Raw genomic sequence first — 15,365 nt, forward strand, 5'->3', positions numbered from 1 at the left:
TTTACTCTTGAAACACAGCTCTTCATCGATTAATAACTGCAAAATATTCAAATAAGTGTAGATTATGTAGCTTAAAGACTATAACAAGCAAAGCCAAACAACAGTAAAAACACAAAAATTTGATTAAATATTGAATTAAATACTTGCATAAATTTGCACTGAAATAAATTATTCATTCCGCTTTTCTCATGGGTTCACATGCGCCATCTGTATAATCTTCAAACCTCAAAATCCTGACAAATAAAAGTTTCCAAATTATACATTTCAGAATGTCTCAATCACATTTAATAAGGTGTCTCTTCATTTAAAAAATAAACAAACAAACAAACAAATAAATGAATAAATACATAAAAAGAAGGAGTATTTTGATAAATGAGAGAATAAAAAGAAAGCCAAGGTTCTAATGTTGGTTTATGCTGCAAAGTGATTCAAACAGCAAGAACACAATGCTTGGTTGGCATTCCACAGTAAAACTGATATTATCGAGATCAGTTCAAATTGTATGACGTGTGATAGAGTACCTGTACTGTAAAGATATTAAAATCTCTATCAGAAAGTACACGGAGCTCAAGCTTTTATGTTTGAACAAGACCTCGAGTTCAACAACTTCTTTTTGTTCAGCCCTTTGTGATTCAAATTTATCTTTAAAAATATGACGCATATCAGATGGAGAGGACACACTCACAATGGCCTCCTCTAATAAAGATGTAGATCCAACACATGTCATGGGAACATTTTTCTGAAAGGGGAGTTTTAATTAGCCTGGTATTCTATAATTTCGTTCAGCTGCAGGAAAGAAGACAGGGCCAATGTCAAGATTGGGCAAACCACAGAATGTTCTGAAGCAATCAACAAAATTGAAATTCTAAAATACAGCTTTTAACAAAGGCTTTTCCCAGAGATGACGAAGGGAAAAATGTGGCATCATGGTTTAAGAAGAGTCCTTCTCAGTTCTGGAGCTGTGAAACAGAGACTTGGCTTGACTGAAGCATTTCTTTTAAAGCTGAAAAAATCATAAATGAACTTTACAGCTGAATATACAAATTTCCACTCTGTACAACAAAAGAAATCATTATATTCTTGAAATTACAAATTAAAATCACCAATTCAGCATGTGTTTTTATCCACAGCAAATGTTTTCTGCAGTATCACACACAACCATGAGTATCGAAAAGATACCACAGAGTTAAATTTGCATGACCACTGAATATTTTAACAATCCATAACTCATTTTAAATTTCGTGCCATCATTACATATATATATATTTTTTTTTTGATTAATTGAAAGCACAACACTTTACGAATTACTTTGAGAAACAGGCATACAAGGGAGGTCCAGGATCAAGTATTTGGTTGGACTCTGATTGCTAATAAATATTATCATCAGCATGACTTTTTGATACGAGTAAGATGATTTTAAGCATTGAAACCATAATTTCAGCTGAAAGGTACATGTGGTTGCATGACTGAAACATTCAAAAATCATTTCCATTCCGATTCTAACAATGGATCAGTTGAGGGTTTTGGCTCCAATTGGTCTGTCAAACAACTTGACTTATGTGAGAAACTTGGTGTGCAGTCATCCAGAAATATTAGGATAGAAAATGATCACTTAAAAAAGTGTTTATAAGTCATTAGTATTTATAAGTCTCTGTCACTCACATCTGAATGTTTGTATTGAAAAACTTTCATTTCAACATCCTTTTAGTTTTCAATGCTACCAATTGTATTAGTAGATTTCTTCATATTATTCTGCCATTTATAAACCAGATTTTACAGGTGGAAGCTACTTTGTTATTCGGTTTAATGACACATGGATTTATGAACCTAATGGTTTTTAGCGCAGCGATTTATTGCCTTAATGACAAAATGTATAACGGATCATTACCTTACTACAGGAACTGAAGCTTCTCAATGCGTCACTCATTTGACAAGTTTAACTGTTTGCATCCATTTATTCTGTTGAACTATTAGTATCCAAGACCTGATGAAGATGAACATGCATTTCTAACCAGCAGAAAATGCAAAAAGAATTAGAAATTGAAAATGAGAACTGAACCTCTATAAAAGAGTCTAAGATACATTTTTTGGAGTTCTTGCTGTTATTCAGAAAATCCATTTTATATGATTCCATTTTTTCTCTAAATGGTTTAACAATTCTAAATACAGGCCAAGATAACGTGATCATTAAGAGGCTTTAAGTATCAGACGTTCTAGAGCCACAATTTCCTGACTGCGGACTTTTTTTTCCCGATTAAGATAGACCAAAGACTTTGAGTGAAGATCCCTGACACATTTACATATCTTCACACTGTCATTTAGCACCAGAGCCATTGCATATACATAGATTTGCTTTCAAAATAGCGTCTTTACACTCATTTAATTTACTGTGGGTGATTAACAAAGAGTAATTGTATACATGAAAGATGGAGTGAACACAGTGGAAAGTTCAAATGAGGGTTTTGCATGTCTAAATGGCTTTCGACAAAGAGTTAGGGAGAGCTGAGGTGGAAAGTGAGTGAAAAAAATATGAATCATTAGATCGGGAGGTGTTTGGGGAAAAGACAAATGGAAATATTGTTACGCCACATAAAACAAAAATCCTGAATGGAAGTTTATGAGCAAGAAACTTCTGGTTAACCAAGAAAACCAGATGAAATGCAACAGGTTGCTGTTAATCACAGCCTGAAGTCAGCTCCATGGGGCCAACATTATACAATATGTATCCTCCCATTAATCCACCCATCAATACACTCATCAATTTTCTATATGAGCTCTGCTATTTCATTCCAGTAAAGGTCATTACCACTTTCCCAATTAAAATTCCATCACTGTTAATCAGACATGTAATTTCTCAGCAGACATATTGTCAATATGTGCATTCCTTACATTCCCTTGTTTTTTTTCGCCCTTTCTTAGCTCCAACTAAAAATGTTTCGTTCCAAAATTTGAAGAAAAAAAAAAGCCCTCAGTGAAACATGTGGTCATGAGTGCTTCATGCTCCAATTCCTGTCTGAATATAACACGCTCCACAAGTAATAAGTACCTTATAAGTACCTCTGCTTGGTTACTACTAAAGTCAGAACATTCGATCATAAGTTTAGAAGGTAATTGGGAAAACAACTGCCTTTTATAGAGGTGAGTATAATGGCATTTTGAATATTAAAGTTTGACTATTAATCATACGCTATTCTGTTTATAGTTGTTTTCTAAATCATTGGATTTTGTACATAAAAGTTGCAACACCTTTCGATTTTGTAACGGGCTGAGAAGTGCCAAATTGGCTCTAGGTTGGCTTACATATCCATGAAAGGTCTTCACTTAAAGAATAATTTCTACATTCACTACTTACTTCTTCCGCAGTCTTTGCCAAAGACAGCCAGAGAAGGGTACAATTTTAAACATTTTCTTTCAAAAACATGTACTTAATTTTAAACCTATAATTTAATTCTATTAATTTAATATAGAGAAAAAGCAGATCAATTGCTGGCCTGCATTTTCTTGGACAACTTCTCAGGAACTCTTGGATACTAATATAGCGATACACTGTCTTTTTTGGCATTTTAAACAATTTTCCCCTACGTATACACTGATCCTCTCATCTCAGGTCCCTCTGTCCCATCACCTATCTTCAAACCAAAATATCCCACATTTACATAAAAATAGTATTGCAAGCAAGTTTCTCTGCCTATCTTCAGGAAAATACGGTCGAGTCAGCTGTGAACCAGCTGAAAGATAGCAAACTTCTAGATGAAAAGGGACCGGAAGAACCGGTCAAACAGAAGTTCTGTTTGAACCGGTAAAGGTGGCAAATTAATCTGAAAGCCGAAGTCCCTCTTTGCCTTCTAAAAAATATCAGAGATTATTACAATCTTAAAAAGATGCGCCGAGAAATGGTAAATTGCAAAATGCACGGTGAATACATGAATAACGATGTATACCACTTTTGCCACTTTCAACTTTAATCCTGATATAATTTTCAAGGGAGCACATCAGATATTAATACATGTTTCTGAACCAAAAAGATATTTTGAAATAGACACAAAATAGTATATGCAGCGGTGTTACCACTGCATCATTAGGGTTAATTTGACTTATTTTCCATGTACTGTTAAACAGCAACATCTGAATCCGAGGCCAAGTCAGTCCTGCTGGGGAGCAATTCATCTGCTGCGGTCTTTCACAATGAGTAGATAAGCCGTGAAATTGTCCCAAGGCAAGCTGAGGATAGATACTTTATATTCTGCCATCAGCAGTACCTAAGTAGTGCATAGCTTTCCCAGTGGCAGAGAAATCCATGGCAACCCTCATGACTTTTACCTCTCTCCCATTACCAGGAACACTGAGCTGGATGTTGTTCTCCATGCCAACAGGGAAACATTGTACTTCTCAGAGATACTCGGAAGGCACTTTATTATTCACACTCTAAATCACCACAGGGCAATATAAGCACAGGAAGCTGGACTTTCCCCCCTTCTGCAAGATATGTGAAATGATCCCCTTCCAAGCAGAAGCGGAAACTGAAAGCTCCCTGTTTGCTAGTAAATTAACACTCGCTGATTTTCGTCTCATGGCAAGTTTTGTAATTGTTGAAATAACGTACTTACGAATGCAAAAGTGGATATGTTTTTTTTTTATATAGGCCTGATGGGTCTGTTTTCCCACACATTAGTAAAACTGTGTAAAACACTGGCAAAGCATACCTGAACTTCAAAACATGACAGACTGTATAAAAACAATCCCCCGAAACCACATTTGGCGCTTTTCCCCATTTCACACTCACAGGATTCTTTCATCAAGGAGTCAAGGGAGAGGTGGGAATTGTGGTCAGAGTGATGGGAGGGGAAGCAAAAAGACAGATTGATCATCTATTCCACAGTATGTGCGAAAAACGCAGGGGAAGCAGGGAAATATTTGTCTCCAGAAAATAGGTGTACATTCTTTGAAGCATGGGGGGGCAGTTAACAGAGCTGTTGACTGTTCATATTACTTACAATATTCAAACTGTTACTTTTTAGTTTCTCGTAAAGCAATTTATTTTCTCCATCCTTTCAACTTGGAAGTTACATGGTGACTTGGATCAAATAATTTAGTCAAACCTGAAAACTCAGGTCACATATCAAGATTTGTCCCCCTATTGACAAATTTAAGTCTTTAACTAAACTACTCAATCTTTTGCATATGAAAATGTGCAGTCCGAACTAAACCAGGAACCTTCTTTCTTGGAACCAGGGGTGGTAACTGCTGTGCCACCATGTTTTTAATGTGGCCCGAGAAATTGGAATTACTTTTTTTTTAACCATGACTCCTTGCTGTGTGTTGATGACCGGAAAACATAAGGATGTGTTTATTCCCTGATTGTTAAACATCTGTTTGTAGTTGCTTTGGGTCTTCCTTAATACATTAAATTACACCCCATAAATCACAGGCCCTGTTTTTCTGTGGAAGCTATGTTGTGATCAGGTCGAGAACATCCAACGGAAAAAGAACACAGATTATAGGGGCCTTCTGCTTCAGCCCAATCTATTTTCACTGTGCCGTCTTGTTTGTGTGAATTTCTATTAGGAAAATGAATTGACTTGGGGTTGTATTGAATGACAAGAGCAAAACGTGTCAGAAATACAGATTTGTATTTGACAATTTGTTAATTATGTCTTTCCTACAATAAGACATACTGCATGCCTCTGTCATCTAGATCAGTATGAGAGAGTGAGAAGTTGCTTAAGTCAGACATGCCCATACGGTGCTTATTTATTTTGAGTGACAGATGTTCTGCGGTTAACCTTGTACTGTATCAAGTGGAAGTTTGGTTTGTTTGTCACCACTTCTAACACACGTAATTATGATGTATTGATCTGGATAGGTCTCTCTACATTGAGAGCCACTTGAATGGTTTTATTTGATGTTGCTTGATTGATTTTTGCTGTAAGTGTTGAAGTGTTAATTTTTTTTTCGCTTAAAGCAGTTATGTTTAATAATTATAGGTAAAATCTCAAGTGCATTGGGTCCAATGAGCTTGAAAGAAGCTATAAGTATCATATGGTTTTTATTGAATTTAGAATGAGGGAAGGTGGAGTTGCAGGTTTTTTGCTCTGTTCAGAGATTTGGTGAAGTGTTTGAGTTGGGAGACGGGAGTTAACTCCACTGTGTGGAGCTTTCTGTCCTGGTGAGATTGGCTGGGTATTTGATATATTACGAAATGATACTCATTAAGACACTGTAAGTTACTTGATTTCTGTTGACTGTTTTCATAAAGTCATTGCTAGCTCATAAGGGTTCACCGTAACAAATACATTAACTATGCATAACTGACAGTTAATAAGCCATTCATTATTCATGTAATAGGTATGCCTTTTGAAGCTTGAGGTCATGTCTATTTTCCAATTTTTGATTTAAAGATCATGGTTGTAAACCTCATACTAATGGGCATTTGGGCTGAAAACCATTATTACTGGCGTTGAATGGGGCACTTACAGCTATTGTGTTGCCCAAACAACCTACATGTAATTTTAAAAACTCAATGTGTAAATGTATGCTTGGACATATCTAATTATTTTCCCCTTCAGTTCTCTCTTTTACAAAAAATTAATGTGCTATTGAAAGTAAAATAAGATCACCCCAGAAGTGTTGCAGGAGAGCAATAGTTTTTGTTGGATAACTCTCAGAGAAGGTCTAACACACATTTCAAACTCCAGGCCATTGGGCCAAATGTAGCCCGCCACATTATTTTATGTGGCCCGCGAGAATTTTCAAGTGGAATCGAGAAATACAAATGACCCCTAAATGTCAAAGAAGAGAAAGATGGAAGACTGTTTAAAGAAAGATGGGAAGGCAAATACATGCTTCAAGGGAAAAAAAAATCTTTTGTTTTTGTCATGAGGCAGTGTTGGTGGTGAAAGATTACAATCTACGTCCGCATTTTAATATTAAACACGGAGCTAAGTGTGCCCAAATTAGCCTGCCAAATAAACAACTTGTCAAAAAAATTACAAGCCAAACTATGATGGCAGCAGAATGTGTTCATGAATCTTTGATTGATGGAGCAATGTGGGTTTCCTAACTTGCCAATATACCGGTAAAAGGATTTATGTTGTAACAGAACAACTAGTAAATACATTTTTTTAAATCTATGTAAATGCATGTGTATTATTTGGGATTTAAATGAGAATAAATTAATAGTTATTTCACATTAAGGAGTAGTCACATGTATTTTACATCACATTGCTTACATTTAGTTACATTTATACTGTTACCGTTACATGTGGCCCTTTGAGGGCAACCATTATGCTGATGTGGCCCTCGATGACAATGAGTTTGACACCCTTGGTCTAACAATTCAGAGAATTCTTCTATGGACAGTAAATTCTGAAAGCTGGAGTAGAGACACTTTTTTTTTTTTTTTGTCGTGACAATGGGGTGACAAGGATGACCTTAGCCTCCTATACTATTACAGTCAACAAAATGTTCCTGATAACAAATAAAATAAATCTGAAGGGGTAACCATAAATATCAGGAAAGCCTGAAGGAAGGATTACTCTGCACACAGTGTCCTAGCAATTGAAGTGAAAATTATATATTCATGTATGTATGTATATATAGCCTTGAATGTCAATGTCACAGATATGATCTTCACTCATTGTGTGAATACTGACTATACAACTATTTAAAATCAAACAACATAAATCCAAATGACAGAATGACTGTTATTTTTGTCTAAATCATTTAGTCTAATTATTTTCCAAGTGTTTTTTTTCCATTAACTGATGACATGTGAATTGTGTGTGGATGATTTATGGAGCAACAGGCCGTCTCTGCTGATGGAGCGCAAATACTAAATGCACACTGTGCTCATTTCAAGCCATGCTCTCAAATTGACTGAAATGAAGTTATGACCGATGAATGAAAACATTGATTTGGCATTAGAAAAGGCAGAAGCCGTGTACTGTACATTAATAGCAGTAGATACTGATCAGAGCAGCTGTGTCTCTAGATTTAAATTATTTTCTGTTTTGCTAGTCTGATGCTTCAATCATGAGGATTGAAGACATTTCTCTGCTGCCACGCTAACACACTCAGCCCTGACCAGGGGATGTTCACTTTCAACGGTTTGATTTCACATCCCGCCAGCATTTGGAAATTTAGGAAAATGAATTCATTAAATATCTTCAAGACAGGATCCTTAGACAGACCTGAATAAACGGCAATTTATATTACAACCTCAAACGTGTCATCGCCTGTTGCCAAATATGATGTTTCTGACCTGATAGGCCAGGGCACTTCAGGACCTCCGAACCTCCGAACCAAAACATCAGAACTTTTGAAGAATTCTGATCATGATATAGCATTTTGAGTGATTTGGATAAAAGCCACATTATCCTGTTTGATAAAACTACAAAAAAACTTTACATCTTACAACTGCAGACTCCAAAAATAAGATGAGGGTACAGTACTGGTACTCCGCAGACCACTAGTAGTCATGTTCATGAAAAGCTTTTCAACATGTTCCAGCATCCCGGAAGCATGTCCTTCCTGATCTTCTCACGACATGTGCATTCAAGAAAGCAACATTAATTTATAAGGAGGCGACTGAGTAGTGTTGGACGTCAGACTGAAAAACTAAATAAAACACATTACAATATTTGATTATTGGTAGCACCAGGCCAGATCCCCACCAATGGATAAGGAGTAATTCACCTCACAGAAAGCAATTGGGCTATAATATTTTCACTTCATCCGGAAATTGCAGCAAAACAGGAGTGATCTATTTAAATTTAAAATGACGTAAAAGAAGACTCTGAAACTACCTCAACTTCATCAGCCATGATAAATACAATTCAGCAAAGGAGCGTAAAGAGGAAATGATCAAATCAGAATGTTCTGGCACTTCCATCTGCTTCTTAATTTTCCCAGAAGAAATGGGATATGAAGCCAAAGAGAAAACTGAACAAAATCACAGCACAGATGGATCCGGTGGAAACCATGCATCGGTAGAGCTTCAAGGATTTACAGAAACTTAACTGTTCAGAACTGACTGTACCGAGCAGCTAACCTCAAGCTTCAAAAGGCATACCTATTACATGAATAATGAATGGCTTACTAACTGTCTGTTATGCATAGTTAATATATTTGTTACGGTGAACCCTTATGAGCTAGCAATGAATTTATTAAAACAGTCAACAGAAATCAAGTAACTTACAGTGTCTTTATGTATATCATTTCGTAATATATCAAATCCATATATATGCCTATAGAGCATTTGGGATACTTCAAGCTGCCAGTTGTTCACCTCAAAAAGGTGAATAACCTATACATTTTAATTTTAGTGCATGTAAAAGCAGTCATAGTAGAAGTAGTAATAATAATAATATTAATGGCATTAATATTATTATTATTAATATTACTAATAATAACATGACATACCCAATACCAGCACCACATAAAGTAAGTCAATCTTATTATGAGATTCTTCATTTAAAGAGCCCATATAAAACAGCTGTTATAAGACAATACTGAAAAAGATAAAACAGATGGTACATTAGTTTGTAAGAACAGTTAGCACTTGCCCAGATGAGCCACACACACAAAAAAAAACTCACTCTAGCTTGCATAAAAAAACATTTGAAATGATTCTCAGAATTCACATGCTAATATAAACCAGTGTATTCTTGCAAAACTTGCTGTTTCCCAAGTTATTGGAAACTCTAGGTTTAAAAACAGGCTTATGTCTACCCAAGAGTGTAACTTCTGCAAGAAATTAAACAAAGGCCAATGCTCTGTTTTCTAATGTCGGAGCATTTTGTAAATAGTATTTGGATTTTACTGTGATAATATTATTTATAAAGGGTGGTTTTGAGCTGATTAATATATTGAACAGTCATTTATGCCAATTAGGGCAGTAAGTTAGGTGGCCTTTAAGTGATTAGTAAGAGCTGTTAAGGGCTTTGAAAAAGATTACAGGATTAGGAAGCACAGTATGGGCACTATATAATGAGAATAAAGAAAAGATAGCACTATAATTTGTATGAAATAAAAGCAAAAGCCAATAAAAACATGTCCTTTTTGGAAAAAGAAAACATCATTAGTACACATGGGTCGGGGATATTTGATAAAAAAGATGAATAAAGGACATGTAAGACTTCTTCTTACAGTACCATGTGGGTAAAAGCAGCCCAGCTCAATGTTTGTTTAGCATTAGGGCATTCTAAGCCACTGTGTTAATATAAGCATAAGCATATGCCATTGGTTACAAGACTATTAGTGATCTGTACTTCGCTTTATATGAACATTAATTCTGTCAGCTCTGAATCTCAAATAATATATCCATTACAGAAGACTATGATGTCAGTGATAAAATACATAGTGAATCTAGTATTTGAAATCTTCAGTTGTGTTAACTAAATAAAAACTTTGGTCTTCCACCCTCTGCCTGGCCATTACACAATAATAAATCTGCCTCTACCAGAAAATTGTGATGTATATCCAGGCTTTTTATTTCCATTTTCTTTCTGATTGAACTGGCTTGTGATGGATGGCAAACACTACCCATAATAAGACCTACATTAGCTTTCCTGATTTGTCTCATTGTTGGTGCTCCAGTCAACAGTAGTCTATTGCTCTTTTTGTCACCCATTTTCTAGTTAGTTAGTGAGGTCACAAAGTGAGTTGGAACAATCTTGGTAATTCAATTACTACATCTCTAGAATCCAGGCAAAGTTAGGATGAGAAATTGTGTCCAAATCCGTCTGATGTCTGATGAAGCAACAGCATATACAAATACTTAAATTGCAGGTTGTTATAAGTAGATTGGCACTTATAAAACCATGTCTTCTAAATCAAATAGATTGGCATATATTCTAGAAATATTGTATAAAACACACTGAAGTAATATTCAGACCACAGATGTTTGTTTAATTCAGAGAACACATCATGTAGCGCAAATAAAATGCTCTTTTGCCTTACAGGGGAAAAAAATGATATTGCATGAATAATTTCCATCTAGTCCTTACAAGCGGAGGAATCTTCACCTGCAATGCCTCATTTTGCATTTCTAAAGCCCTCCTAGGCAAGAGAAAAGTTCTTTAAACAAGCATTATCTAAAACATTTGATACTTGTGAACAAAGTTACAATGTTAATATGGATTAATATCACTTGCTCCACCTCCATCTGTTCTGGTTTAATATGAATATGGTTGAAAAATAGGCCTTTATCCTTGTGATTTTATACAGGGGAAATATACAAAGAACTTAAAGCAGGGTGCAATCAATCGTTGTTCTGAAATTGGCACAGTAGTTGAGTAGAGTGGAAACAAAGCATTTCTGCCATGATAATCATACTTGTTTGTTTCCAAAAAGCTAAGCTCCTGGCGCAGAGAAACCAATGTGAACTGAGGCACATTTATCTGAGTCAGGAGACAGTAGCATCTGCACAGATTGGGCTGTTGACATGGCCTCAGGTCACATTTTTTCAAACAACATTGTTCATAGCACAGGATTTTCCGGTAATTATACATTCCATGATTTATTGTTCAAATCATTGTAATTGTGCATGACTGCCATATGTTGCAATTCATCTTGTTACATTAGCCATATTTGAGAAGCATAAGCAGTGTGGAATATAGTTCTCCCTTGCAGTGAGGATGGATGAAAAGGAGTCTTGGTTGGTATTACTTATTTTAATTATGATTTTGGAAGGATAAACATGACAGCTAGAATTACTGAGCGATGCAGTTCCATAATGAAAAATGCAGAAACAAGAAAATGGAAAACTAAGATTATGCTAATTAGGGACAGAAAGACGGATTCAACATATTGCATATTTTTTTGGAATATATATGTTTATATATATATATAGAAAATATATATATGTGTGTGTGTAGGTGTCTGCACATGTGCATGTATACATATATATATAAGTATATACATATATATATATATATATATATATATACACACACAAATTCAAGTAATCAGACCACTGAATTGATCGTTATTCATTATTGTAGACGATGAGATGTTATGCATTCATATCATTCACACAAATATATCATTCTAAGTTTGCCAGAAATCAATTTAGTATTTATGTAATCAGTTTATGTTATTGCAAAGTTCATATCACATATATACAAATCATAACACATTCAGTAAAATACTAAATTAAGGTGTATATCGGGAAAACATTCCTATGTAGTCATTTTGTTTCGCTATTATGAGCCACAGCACCATGTAATTTGCTAAATGTACATTGTAGCAACCACATAGGGGAAAAGAAATATAAAAATCAGGTCCTATAGTAATGCTGAATCTAAGGGATTAGAAGCTGTTGTTGTGGTTGTGGAAATTGTTAAAATTTACTTAATAGCATGATTTTAATGTGTTGAAATATTAATAGATATCAAAAATTGTGGAAATTCAAGCAGAAAAATGTTCAGGCTCATCCTACATTATCATGACTTTTAGTTTATTATACAATAATTGGTAGTTTAATCTCATGGGGAACATTTTCACACAAATAGGTGTCTTTGTGTTTGAAATGAATTTTGATTCAAGTTTACCAGCTGTCAGTTATAGTTTCTATGAAGCATTTACAGCAAAACTGTAAAAAGAGCCATTCTGATAACGAATGTTACATTGCCATCTTGTACTGAACATTCTTCTCTTAAACACTGCTTATGCTATCAGTGTGTGTGTGTGTCTGAGTGTGTGTTGTACATGTGCTTGCATGTGGGCAAAATACCTCAAAGATTCACAATCAATCCACCCGCAGTTGTTACTTAGACGTAGTTAATTAAAAAAAAACTTTTGTTTATTTCTGGTATTAACAGGTGACCCCTGAACCCGTGTGTGAGAGGAATCTTCAAGACCTTAAAGAAGCCCCAAATGAGAGAGATTTTTTTTTGCAGAGGTCTTTTGAGCTGTCTGAATTACACGAGTCTAAGAGTAAACAGGTGTTCATCCACCATTGAAGCGAATATTGTGTCTAGTTATTTAGAATTTGTAATAGTGTCATTACGCATTAAGTTCTAATTACAATAAATATTTAAAACATATTTATTTATTTATTAATGAAAGCTCTAAAGGGATCTTTTTAATAAACTGAAATGTTGATACAATACATACAGCTACGTATTTTAACCCAAATACAAGTCTAGAGGCATTCTTCATTCTGGAAAGCCAGTCTGAGGGTCACTGCCATGGGAAATGAAGAGTGTTATATAGGAGATAATTCTGCCGACTCTCCTCAGCATTGTGTAGCACTGGCAGCACAAGGAGCACAACCTCCCCTCACCTTATTGCAAAGGGAAGACATATCCATGAACAAGTACCAGCTAGGGTGTCTGTCTCCTCACATCCCACTGAAATATCAGCTGCTGCACATATCGATCTTCTCCTTTCCCTTTCTGTCGCTTGCTTCAGGGGTCTTCCGCCATCTAACCTTATTCTCTGCGTCTTCTTCCCTCACACTAACTAACCTCATGTCCTCTTTCACTGCAACCATCAATCTCCTCTTCGGTCTTCCACTAGGCCTCCTGTATTGCATTTATAAACTCAGTAACCTTTCCAGATAGTCACTATACTTCCTCTCTTCATGTCAAAACCATCTCAGTCAGAGTTTATTTCAAAAACATCTAACATGGGCTGTTCTTCTAACGGACTCATTCCAGATCCTGTCCATCCTCCTCACCACCAAAGAGCAAAGAGCAAAGCACATATCAGTACGATCATTATACTCACGAAAATCAATCCACAACCAATCGACCCAACATTATCCTCTCTCCTTGAAAACAAACTTGACATTCAACATCATTGCCAGATAACAGGCCAGTGTGGAAGAGGAACATACTGTGTAGCCAAACAGAAATGTACAAATAGAATAATTAGTTGCAACTATATGTTGATTATTTTAAGACTTAGCGTTGCAGGATAACCGTTTGTATTTATTTCTGCGCCGGAAGAACACAGCACAGCCAAGGGATGTAAGAATACCTCATTCGGTATGCAAAATGGTCAAACTATTCCCTAGGACATGACAATTATGTGGAATTAAGGGCTGTTTTCTGCCTGCAAGCCACAGCTCCACTTGGTTGAAAGAAGTCTTTTCCCAGCGTGAGATAGAAGCTCTTCAGATGTTATAATCAAAGTTCTGTTCAGGCATCTCTGATCTGTCTGTCCCGGCACGTACTCCTATTAATAGACATAAAAAAATGGTATCGTAATTCCAATGGGATGCAAGTTGACTGTTATCAGCGCACAGTGCAGAGGCTTACACTGCCTTCAGGTGTTAATTAAATCTCTGCTGACATTCCCCCATCCTGCCCCACAGAAGAAGCAGCAGTTTAGATACTGCATAGGTGAAGTTACTTCAGTCACACCAATCTTGCTGACAAACAGGCGGGAGGACATCTTTCGGGAAAGAAACAATCACCAATGCTTGAGATAGAGGAGTTTTTATATATATATATATATATATATATATATATATATTTTAAGTGCTGACTAGTTCTCCAGGGCTTTGAATTGATTTTGTGTTCACACTTGCCCTTGGTGATTGAAGCACGGTCTAGAGGCATATATTGCTACCTGACACACTCACATGATAGTTCGCTACCTGAGCCTCAACCAGAATCATCACACCTGCCTCTCCGGATGACTTGAGGTAACTGTCCCTTTACCCAGCGTGCACCGTCTTACTCTTTTGACTCTTTTCATCCTTTATAATAACTTTGACTCTCTGTCCTTGAATCCTTGCTGTTCAGGAGGTCAGCAGTCAGCGGGGCTTGATGTAGTTCATTACTGCATGTGTGGTCATTCTGAACCAGCCTGCTCAGACAAATCCCAGAAGTTTCATATTAAAGCCTAATCTTTTTAATCCAATATTTATTATACACATAACATCAGGAATGACTGATATATTATTTTCAAAGCACTGCATTCATAAACAGCATAATCCAGAATACATAATCTAATTATTAAGCCTAGTGCTTACATGAGATATAAACCCAGAATCCCCTTCAGGGGAAAACTTGACAAAATTTGAACTAACACAAAGGCAATATATTACTTTTGAAGGCTACAGAAACCTCCAGGAAAGCAGGATATGGTACCCAAATGATGAATGATACAATACTGTGTACGGTTTTAATTATTTTTATATTCCCCCCAACCAATTTACAGTGGTTTGTGAGAACACAATTTATTGTAACTCAGACTGTGTGAGTAAACATGCATATTGTCATCTTCAACGAGTTGTTGTTGGGTCGATCCATTACAATTATCCAGATGTTGAAAAAAATTCTACCGTGGCCTCATGCCCCACATGTATCAAATAGAGAAAGGGACCAAGATCTTTATTTCGATATCACTGAAAA

At 35.9% G+C, this 15,365-nt stretch overlaps 1 protein-coding gene across 1 annotated transcript in view; it reads right to left on the reverse strand.

The window, feature by feature from the left end:
• spon1a (spondin 1a) overlaps positions 1 to 15,365 on the reverse strand; it is a 55,239-nt gene that overhangs the window by 13,981 nt on the left and 25,893 nt on the right. The gene's annotated exons all lie outside the window — the stretch shown is intronic.

The sequence above is a fragment of the Fistularia commersonii genome, chromosome 27 (assembly GCF_037954325.1).
Source record: "Fistularia commersonii isolate RoL2024-O1a breed Wild chromosome 27, RoL_Fcom_v1.0, whole genome shotgun sequence".
Lineage (NCBI taxonomy): Eukaryota > Metazoa > Chordata > Actinopteri > Syngnathiformes > Fistulariidae > Fistularia > Fistularia commersonii.